The sequence below is a fragment of the Juglans microcarpa x Juglans regia genome, chromosome 3D, assembly GCF_004785595.1.
Source record: "Juglans microcarpa x Juglans regia isolate MS1-56 chromosome 3D, Jm3101_v1.0, whole genome shotgun sequence".
Taxonomy (NCBI): domain Eukaryota; kingdom Viridiplantae; phylum Streptophyta; class Magnoliopsida; order Fagales; family Juglandaceae; genus Juglans; species Juglans microcarpa x Juglans regia.
The window spans coordinates 37,415,589-37,427,446 of NC_054598.1; the positions used below are offsets into that span (position 1 = coordinate 37,415,589).

The following is an 11,858-nucleotide window of genomic DNA, read 5'->3' on the forward strand; positions in this document are numbered from 1 at the left end:
TGAATTATAATAGAGTAGACATATTATTTTTATAAAATATGAAGATTTAAAAAATATATAAATTGTATTTATAAAAAATATATATAATATAATATTATTATTTTAATTTTAAAATAACTAATCTAATATAAACTCATTTAATTAAAAATTAATATTATAATTAAAAGTTAACATTCTATGCCGTTACCAATGCTCTAACGCCGGTACTCTGGTTCTCTAAAAAAAAAAATCTTTTATTTTTTTATAATAAAAAAAACTATGCGATCTGCAAATATTAATACGTTGTCGGTAAAAGTAAGATATGTCAGCGTCAGTACGTTAATGGATTTGCAGATCACAAGATGGAATCTTTCGGGCTAACGTGAACCCTACGTTTATATTTATTGTCCTCCCTAGCGTGAATACTACGTGGCTTGTCTCCTTGTCCTTGTCCTCAAAGTCACGCCGTGACCCACTTTCCCAATTGGCACAGTCATTGAGGATCTTTTCTTTCTTTCTTTCTTTTTTAACTTTCTCTGTTTTCATCAATCAATGTGATGGTGGTTTCATCTTTTCCATTTCCATAAGTCTCTGACATCAACGCGTCTTTGATTCTTTAATAATTTCCAAACTCTGAGAGGGAGTGAGACAGAGAGAGCTGGCTGCACGAAGTTCATGGATATGGGGAGGTGGGGAAGGAAATTACCAGGCGTTTTCGGTACACCTTCTTTCTTTCCCCAGCCACCCATTCCGCAAATTTCTTGTGGTTCCTCCCTACTCTCATATGAATGGATGTCCAAAAACCTGCAATATCTTTATTCCTTTCTCTATATGTATATAGGGGGTGATTGTTGAGAGAGGTGAAGGAGGAAGAGCGAAGGGGAAAGTGAGTTTAGGAATTTCTTCGGAATGGGATGGCAGGAAAGAAAATAAATCTGTTCGTCAGAAACATATTTTTTCTTTCCTAGTCCTCCCATTCCATTGGTTTCCTGCTATTCCTCCCTTTCGCTTACTTTTCCTGCTTGGGTTGATTGGTTCAGTCTAGTAAGTATATTCTCTCTCTCTCTCTCTCTCTCTCTCTCTATTTTCACTTGGCTAGTTTTTGTTACTTCATCAAGTTCAAAGTTTGTGTTTTTTTGGCTGGGATAATGATGCATTTTTGCTATGATAATCAAGAAGCGTGTAAGAATATCATTTTCTTCATAAAATTTTTCAATTATCCATGGCTTTAATTTGATGGGATAAAGCTCATAACGCAAGTCAGTCAAGCTTATTTTCTGCATCATCTGGGTGTCTGTTTGAGAATTTTTAGTATATTAGCGAGAAAAACTCAGCTCCGGCTACTGACCCCCAAAAATAAATCCAGATCTGGTGGACAAAATAATTTACTTTTATTCTAACTTTTGTTGTTCAGTGTGAGTCATGCGTAAATACAAGAGACTCAAGGTGGGATTGATACACAGTTATTGAAAATTAAATAAAATATTGATAAATATAATTTTTCAGTACTATTTTTATATTAAAATTTTAAGAAATTTTATGATGGGATGGGATGGGATGGAATGGGATGAATTACAAATCCACACTAGAGAGCCGGGGGGGTGAGTGGGTGGTGGAAGGGGCTGGAGTTTTTGGTCTGGGAAGCTAGGAAAGAATGACGGCTTTCCTAGACCTTCCATTCCAACGATTTCTTGACATACTTCCCTTTCCCTACTTTTTCCTGCTAGCCTTTGTTGTTGTTGTTTGATAAGATTATCATGTTTCTCCTTAGAAAAAATGGTCACAAATGATATTTTTCACAGCATATTTTACAATTAAATTTTAAAATAAGTGATATTATTGTAAAGAAAGTCTTCTTTTAACTACGTGTATCAAATGTACATCGATGTTAACATGTAAAATATGGTTTAATAAAACGGTGTGAATTAAAGACTGAAATAATTTGATAAAAGATTTTATTCTTTTCTCAAAAATTTTCTTCTTTTCAATTAAAAAAAAAATCATGTTAGCATCGTACGCCATTTGGAATGCCAAACTATCTTTACTTAGCAAGGCTCGTTTGTAAAATATAATACTATTTTACAAAAATATCTTCATTTTACATCATCTATTGGGAAAAATGTTGTGAAAAGGATTGTGGGTATTGTTACTCTTTTTTAACTTTTATTTTCAAGTACTTTTTAAATTACTTTAATCATTTTTAAGAAATTTATAAATTCATTTAAAAATACTTTCTTAATTATTAAGTAAAAAAATCGATAGTTTGGATGTATCATTTTTCTTAGTGAAATGATATTTTTATCACAATTTTTTTTTTTTTTACTTATTGATTAAGGAAGTGTTTTTTAATAAATTTATAATTTTTTTAAATGTTTTAAGAGTTTAAAAAGTGTTTAAAAATAAATAAATAAATTTTGCACTACCTGTAGAGACTAGAGACTATGGATGGGTTTCTTTTCTTGGTGGACTTGGCAGGATACTTCTCTTTATTTGTCTCCTGCATTATATTTTTATTTGCACCGATTATCCTTCATTTGCCTCAAACTTTGAATTTATAACCTCAAATCTAGTTTGCATTCTTTTTTTTTAAGTTTCGATTTCGGGGTATATCAAGAATGTTCTCGTCTTTTAGGATTTGATTCAAGTTGGAAACCAAGATCTTAAAATCAGGAGAGGAAATCCAGAATTGTATGATCTAATTTCTTAAACTTGTGAGCATCAAGTCTTTTGCTAGCTTTAAAGTGTGATAGAGGTGGCTTCTTTTTTCTTTTGCTTTTTCCATGAGAGGCCGCAATAATTAATAGAGATTGGCTGGGTGTAAATATTAAGAATATAATATAAATAATAAAATTTACTTTTCCATCAGTTTAGAAATAAAATAGTAATAGAGGTGAAGTTTTGAGTTTAAATTTTAACTTTACACTTATTTATTTAATTAAATATTATACGTTTGAGCCTATTTATTGAAAAAGAGACTGATCTACACGTGATGGAGTGCCTTAAGAATATAATATAAATAATAGAATTTATTTTTTTCAATCAAGTCGTGATTTTACGGTAAATACGTAAATGATGTAATTGAAGTGATAAATCAAGGCTAATTTGTATAGTTTATTTAGGCACGCTCATAGCATAAGGAAGAAAGGCCATATGTGAGGCCGAAGCGAAGAAAAAACCTTTTTGGACGTGATTCTCATCTTGACAAGCATCCGATTTTACGACGACGAGAGGGAGAGTGTACTACCATGACGTACGGCATGTAGGATCGATGGGAACTAGATAATGATATTTATATAACTATATATCTTAAGATTTTGTTTATAATTAACTAATGTAATAGAAATTATATATATTCAAATTGTCCATGTGAGAAATATTTCTCAATTTCCTCACTCACATATAGATCAGTATTTTATCTGTATTTTATCTGGTTCTTGTCATAGGATTAGTAGTATGGATATCATTCATCTTGTGATAAGCTCTTATATTATGAAGAAATTTTTAGATTTAATTTATTTCATAAAATCGGTTTTACAAGAAATGATTGTTCATTCTATATAAATATATTTAAGCTAGATCTTGTTTACTTGTAATATGTGATTATTCTTCGACAAAAATAGGAGATATAGTAGCATTATTCAAAAATAAATGGAAGAAGACATGAGTGAATCGGAATGATCCTTTGTTATCTTGCAATGGTTGAAGCGAGCCCATGCCTATGAGTTAGCTAGCTAGCATTTGAGTAATGAACGGCAAGCAAACTTATAAAGTTAGAGCACTAGTAGTGGGTTTAACGAAGTTAAATTTTGGTCAAAGAATAGTTAAGGTGTAAAATAAAGTGTAACAATGGAATCAACAAATGAACAGTGATTTTAATCACAGATTATATCACTAACTAAATTTGTTGAGCTCAAGGGACTGCCCAAATATTATTCTTAGATTAAAAAATTATCTTCTCGCTGCTTGCTTCTGTCCCGGACAAGAAGAAAAAGTGAAAGAAAAACACACGCATAAAACCTGCCTGCCTTTCCTCTCTTTCATTTGAACAAAACCCACGCACCAAACGCCATCAACTCCCATAGTTGCAACTGCGGAATGCTATCGACTCCCACAGTTAGAAAATCTTTAATACAATCTATATATCAGTTGAAAAAATATGACCGTTCTAAAAAAAAAAAAAACTGTTAGAAAATCTTATCTGTTGGAATAATATGAACGTTAAAAAATTAATGTATAGTTTTTTTATAACGAATAAATATTCAAATTATAATTAGAATTTTTTTTTATAACAACAATTAAAATAAATGAAAAGTTCATAATCGATATTTTAATAGAATAATGATAGATTTGTTAAGCCTATTATTTTGATCAAATTTGTAAAATTGAATTTTTTAGTCAAATTTTGATAAAAATTTATTGAGTCAACTACTAATACTCTTACAAGGCAGTAAGAGCTGCTCAAAACTAAAGCCCATGAAAATGAAATGATCGATAGCCGATCGAATAAGCTATGCTAATTACAAGTAAGAGATAACAAAATAATTCCAGGAAAAACAAATTAGAAACTATATATATAAAAAGGCATGTCTGCCAATAAGACTATATATATGATAAGGTGGAGCTGGAGCTACTGCATGTCTGAAGTTGGGGGGATGCCTGCCCGAATACTTTCAAGGTGGCTGAGATTTCTTGTTGAGCCAGTTTGCAATACTGAGTTTCAAAGTTAGCAATCGATGATCAAGTGTATCGTTTGAGGCACACCCTTATAGAAAATCAATATTAATTCTGGTCGTCTTATTATAAACAATACATACGGTATTCACCTAACTTATGTAGCCTTATTGATTTCTCGCAAAATGTACATTTATAATATAATAAATTGTCTATTTAAGAAATACGAAATACCTTTCGACTTTAACCCAAAAATATATATATATATATATATATATATTTATATATATATATCTTGACGTGATGTATCATTCTTAAAAAATAAACATGTTTTAATATTATTTATAAAGATGATAATATGAAATACATGTACTGAACAGTGTCTGTATTAATCACATGCAAAGGTGAATGCAAGGTATATATAGTACGTAATTAATTAGCATTTTTTTTTAATTCATGTTTGATAATTTTCTTATCTTAAATTATTTTAATTATTGTGGTGTAATTTTTTAATTCAACAAAAGTGCGAGCAACGGTGTAAAGCTTTTGCTGAATTTCAACGATTTCTTAGCTGGCCAGCATATTAATTTTGAATATTGTTTTTTGCAAGAACATGTTGAATATAGTACCTTATTTTGACTCCCCAGAAATTAGAATTCGACCGCACAAAAGATTCGTTGGTCAATATGCTCGGTAATTACATGAACTCACGTCATGCAGTCCTCAATTTCTTACCACTTTACACGTTCTCGCCATGTTAGGTAAAATTAACAAATATTAACTATTTGGGTCTACTCCACTTTCGGAGTGCATTACACGCAAGAGAGTTTTTTTTATTTTTTTTGGGATTTCGTGGATGCTGTTATGGCTCGAAGACGTTGTTTTGGCATTGTATAAATAAGGTACCTGTGGCAAGAGGAATTGAAAGGGTATTGCACGTTCCTTTAAGAATAATGATGTGTTCCCGTTCCTTTAATGTCCGTGCTTCCATTCTTCTAATCTTTATTGCCACCATCTGTTTCATGTTTATGCAAATGGCCGTCGTTGCAGGTAATTACCTTACTATTTCAAGAATTGGTCCGTCCTTCTTTCATCTTATTTTATGTGAAGAAGAGAAGTGTTAACAACTATAAATAAATTTTATAAAAATAAATCTATAAACTGACATGATTAATCATCAATCACCAGAGGTTCTTTAATTTCAATCTAATTTTGACTTTGATCAAATTCATTTGATCAGATCATTTTCAACCTCATGAGTTTTGTTTTCCCAAGAAAATAAAGCTCTGTTTACGCACACAATTGGACCATTCACTCATCAAACAAACTACGATTATATATATGAGAGTACAAGTGTATTTTGTCCCTCTCATTTTTCAGTTATTGCGTCGGAAATAAGTTTTAGTAATGATTTGAGGCATTAATTAGCTGACTCCTTGATGCTGAATATAATTCTTTAGTACTACATTTATTTAATGAGATTTGTTTTAGCATCGTTATTTGCGGGGTTTTGTAATTTTTTCCTCTTTCTGTATTTGTAGGAAGACCATTCGAAGGAGTCAACTCTCCTCCCTCTCCAAGGACAGCACCAGAATTTCACCATGAATAAGGAAGGATTCCCTCAGCCACTCGGGGGGCAATAATGCACTAATTATTATGTAAAGTCGGTCAGCCTTTAGAATTACAAGTCTATGTAGATATTTTATAAAAAAAATAATATGGGCACACCAAGAATGTATATGAAAAAAGAAAAATCTACACAACTTCTTATTATTCATACAACCTTCACACACCATATTTTTTTTAATTTTTATTATTTTTTTCTACTATGGTGGCTCTATTATTTTATACGAAATTGTACGAAATTTGGACATCTTATAAGTGTATGTAATATTATTTAATAGTTCCTGAATAAGCCATTTATGCGTAATTGGCCATTAATTTGTTAGTTATCCGTTTTATTTTCATATATTAGTGTAATTTCTTTTGACAATCGTGGGGATAATGTTTGGGAATTTAAATAAAATTAGTTCATTCCCTGTCAAATGTACTTACTAATGCAGCATGTTTTATCTATTAATAAAAATTTTATGTACAGTTATTTTTATGTATTTTTTGTACATTGTATTAATATGATTAGTTGTGTCATTTTTTTAATATAAAATAATTAATTTAACTAATCATATTAGTGGAATAAATAAAAATACAAAAAAATAACTGTATGTAACATATTATAGCCTCCGATCAGATCATAATTGTTTGATGTCATTTCAAACTATAAATTAAACCAGATCATAATATTGCTATGAACTTGGCGATGGCGGATAGGACTTAGGAGGCAGGGCCAGGCTCAATGTCAAATGAGGCCTTAGGCAAAGATTAGAAGACGGCCTTTATATTTTTATCATGATAATTACCTACCAGAAAAATTCAATACAACAATTAAATATTCTTTTATAAGTATTTATCGACTTTTTGTATTGAGTTATTTTATCAATTTCTCTTTTTCTTAAATTCTTATACTTTCTTAATTTAAGATTCAAATACATTTTCTGATTTTCTTTGACTTTATAAGTCTATCTTTATTTTTTTTATTAGATTTAGACAAACAAATAAACTTCCAATGAAAAACTATATCAAAACTAAAATCCATCTATGGAATTCTTCCTTCTGCCTTTTTTTTTTTTTTTTTTTTTCGTTTACTTTCTTATTTGGGGGGCCATAGATGGGGTGGGGACCTTGGCAGCTGCCCTACTCCAGTCCCCTTTGAGCCGTCCCTGTCCCTGATCAGACGTGGATGGTGACTCGATCGAGATGGCTGGAAATGCCCTAATTTGCGAAACAAAAAGAAGAAAACCAAGACTCATAACACAAGTGAGTCAAAGCTTATTTTCTGCATCATCTGGGTGTCTATTCGAGAATTGATAACGTTAATAAATCTCAAATTTGCCTTACAAGAAAGAGATGTACTATTTAACAAATTATAAGTTGTAACTGGTTTCTCTTGCTTGTCTAGTTTGCCTATCCGGTGGGGGTGCGCAGCAGGGCCCCGCACCCCGCTAACCCGCCCCGTTTGCCCCGCCCCCGCCCATGCGGGGTGGGGGTTTCGGCTGGCTCAAGCGGGGTGCGGGGCCCCCCACCCGCACCCCAGGACAGTTGCGGAGGCGGGGGACGGAGGGAGCGAAGCCCCGCTCCACTTTTCCCCCGCCTCGCTATATATATATATATATATATAATTAAAATTATATATATATATAAACCCATAAATAAAGTGAAACGAAGCCGTTTTGTCATGGACAAAACGGCACCGTTTCACTTTTAGAATTTAGGTAGGTTGTACTAAAAGTGAAACGGCGCCGTTTCAGTTTTAGTTAAGGTTCCCTCCCTCCCCGCGACTTTCTCCTTCAGCCCTTCTCGAACTCTCCTCTCTCACTCTACACTCTCCTCTCTCACTCACTCTCTGTCTCGAATCTCGATCTCTCTGCGTCTCTCGCGCTCTCTCAGTCTCTCTCATTCGAACTATTCTCTCTCTCCGTCCCGCACGACTGCACGAGCAACACAAGTATGAGATTTTCACTTTCCAGTCACTCCACCGTCGGTCCGTCGTTTACTCGTGCGAACTTAAAGTTATTTTTCACCTGGAATTCGCCGCCACTTAAAGGTAAGAAATCCGAAACCCTAGATCTTTTTTTTTTTTTTAGTTTTGGATTAGAGATTGGAGGAAGGTTGGGTTGAATCAGAGATGAAGGATGAGAATATTTGTGAATTTGTGTGCTGTGGAGAAATTTGTACATGTGTTTGTTTGTTTTTGTTTTTATTTTTTTTTGTATAATCCGAAACTCATTCTTTCAATTTAGGGGTTTCAATTGAAACCCCTTAAACCCTAAATTGAAAATTTAGGGGTTTCAATTTATTCAATCTTACATAATTACTCTTTATTTTAAATAGAATTACAAAATAGTTGTAAACTAGTTGTAGGTTTTTTTAATTTTATTATTTTTAAACTAATTGAGTTGTTCTCATACTTGATTACTTGTTATAAGAAAAATGAAAAAGAAAATTAAAATAGGTGTAGTGTGTGAGGATAAATAGATGATAAGTGAGATTATTTATTTAATAATAAAGTAATACTACTCATCATCCATTTTAATATCATCTTCTCATCATCACATCATGTTATATTAAATGATTGGAAACTATTTATAATGTTTCACTTATAAGCCTATCATTTAATATTTTAATGTCATATTAATAAATGTTGAGTTAGAGGTTTCAATTGAAACCCCTAAATTGGGTTAGGGGTTTCAGATTGAACCCCTAAATTGATTTAGGGGTTCAATTTGAAACCACTAAATTGTGTTGGCTTTGCACTTTGCCTTGTTTTTTCATGTGGTGTATTATTATGATTTTCTTATGTCGTGTGTTGATTGATTTTATAATTTTTTATTGTGTTGTGGAATCAAGAATATCTTCTCAAATAGATTTCACTGATAATTCTCATACCCCTACCAATACCCCTGCCCCTACTAGTACCCTTGCCCCAAAACCTAACCTTACTCCAACTCCAGGGAGTGGGAATACACCTTGCCCCGCCCCCAAACCCACACAAAGCAAGAAAATTGTTTCCGTAATTTAGACTCATTTTACCAAACTAGAGAGTGGTGACCCCAATAACCCCAAACTAAATGTAATTATTGTGGGAAAATATATGGACGTCACTATAGGAAACATGATACATCCCAGTTAAAGGTCCATTTATAGGAACAATGCAAGAAGAGTCCAATATTAAGATCCTTACTGGAAAAGAGTCAATCTAGACTATAAATTGGATTGAAAAGAATGGAGGATGGGAGTAGTGAGGGTCCAACGTTGAGGGGTTTACAAAGTATAATGCTGATGAGTGTAAAAGGAAGTTAGCTCGTATGGTTATCATGGACGAACTACCTTTTCAATTTGTGAATGGGAGAGGGTTCCAAGAATTTGTCCAAGAATTGGAACCTAGATTTACGCTTCCTACTCGCCACATTGTGGCAAATGATATTAAAAGATGTACTGGAAAGATAAAGATGTTTTGAGGGGCCAATTGGCGGGTTTGGTAGTTTGCCTCACTATCGATACTTGGACTTCTATCCAAAATTTTAATTATATGTCTTTGACTGTCCATTTCATTGATTCTAATTGGATTCTTCATAAAAAGATTATTATGTTTTGTCAAATAAATGATCACAAAGGCGAGACGATTGGGAAGAGCCTTTAGAGGCCTCAATAAAGGAGTGGGGGTTGACACGGGTTTTGACAGTTTCGCTTGACAATGCCTTATCTAATGATGTCGTCTTGGGGTATCTGAAAACTTATTTATATTCATTTCAATTTCGTCAGTATTAATTTTAGTATTATTTTTGTAGCAACACATGAGACGACTCAGAAGATGTCTACCTCCACTGCAATATGAATATGTGCTCAAGCCTCAAAAGAGTCAAAGACTACCCATCCGGCCGTCCCAAATGTCACAGTCAAATACCCAAACAGCTCGCCTCTTTTTTTAGATTATTAATTTCTTAGAATATTGAAATTTGAATCAGATGTATGTATTATGTATTTGCTTTGTAATTTTGTAATGTTGATACAATGTCCCTTGGATACTTTTTTCTTTGTAATTTTGTAATTGTTTAGACTTTCCATTTTATTTTTGTAATAGCTTAGTTATTATTATTATTTATTAGTTTATTAGGTAGTAGACTTGTAGTCTATAGTAATAGTAGTACTTCATTAGAGTCTTAATTATATAAAATTGTGTATGTATATAATATTTCTATTCATGTAGCTTTTTTTCTTTTTTAAACTCTTTTTTTCTTTTTTGAAAAAATAAAATTTTAATTTTTATGGGCCTAAAATGGCTCAGAAGCTGTTTTTGGGCCATTTAAGGCCCATTTCAGCGGTTTCTGGGCCATTTTTGGCCCAGTAGGGTGCGGGGGGGTGGACGGAGGACCCCCTCCACCCACACCCCATTATCCGGGGGAATCCCCAGCCCCCGCAATCTGGGGGCGGGGGGCGGATTACAAATTGGGCCCCCCGCCCATGCGAGGGCGGGGCGAAGGCTACCCCGCCCTGTAGGGGGCGGGTAGCACCCCTACTATTCGGTCTTCTGGCAAAAAAGTCTCATGCATCGCTATTCGTTGATATTCGTTGTGTTTTATATTCGTTGTAGTACGAGTTTAGCAATATGCGAGCTAGGCCAGAATTAATCAGTCAGCTTGTATGCATGGATATGGGCTGCACAGGTGTAGTATTACAAATGGTGAGAGCATCCTTAATAGATTAGTCAAAATTAAAGGATATTTTTTGTAAATATAAGAGAAATTTGACTTTTGACTATTTCATTTACATAAATTTCTAAATTGGAATAGCTATTTTTCATTATATAACAATAAAATAATGTAAGATGAATTTAGTTTTGATTATTCACATCATATCTCTGCATTGGATTATCTATTTATTCATTATATAGTAATGAGTAATTAATAATTTCAAAAATATTTAATTTTTTTAATTATTAATTTTTTTTAATTTTATCATATTTTACTATTCTACCTATTATATATTAATTAATAATCATATTCTAATTAAATTAATATATCACTAACTCAAATTAACATATCACTTGTGATAAAATATGTGATAGAAAGAAAGGGAAAGAGAAATAATTGATAAAATATGTATTTGATGTATGTACAATAACCTTTAAATTTGGAAAAACTTTTGAAAGTCACTGTAACTAATCCATTGTGAGCATATTTTACTCTCTAATAGCTAAACACTCAATGGATTTATCTTTTAACTAATCCATTAAGGATGCTCTGACAGCACTAGATAACTTCGATCTTTTTGCCTGTTTTCCGTTGTATTTCAAATATTATCCAACACCTTATCTTTCAAGCAAAAAATAAAAACACTCTATTTTATTGAACATATATGTGTGTGTGTGTGTGTGTGTGTGTGTGTGTGTGTGTGTGTGTCAACGTGTGTGTTGTTAAGGATAAAGATAATTCTGTTATGTCTCATCTCCTTTTGACAGATTTCGGTGATTGTGATAAAGCTCAAGCAAGATAAAGTTCAAGCTGTTCGACTCCCTCCAGTCTTGTAGTTCATCACAGCTTGGTTCTATTTGATCTCTGTAATTGCTCTTATTTATACATTGGTTAGAAATC

General features: G+C 32.7%; 1 long non-coding RNA gene across 1 annotated transcript; it reads left to right on the forward strand.

Moving 5' to 3' along the window:
* The first annotated feature begins 349 nt into the window (after positions 1–349).
* Positions 350–2,653, forward strand: LOC121256220. The gene is made up of 2 exons (XR_005938942.1): positions 350–1,023; positions 2,571–2,653. It is a non-coding gene; the product is annotated as an uncharacterized LOC121256220 (long non-coding RNA).
* Positions 2,654–11,858: the final 9,205 nt, after the last annotated feature.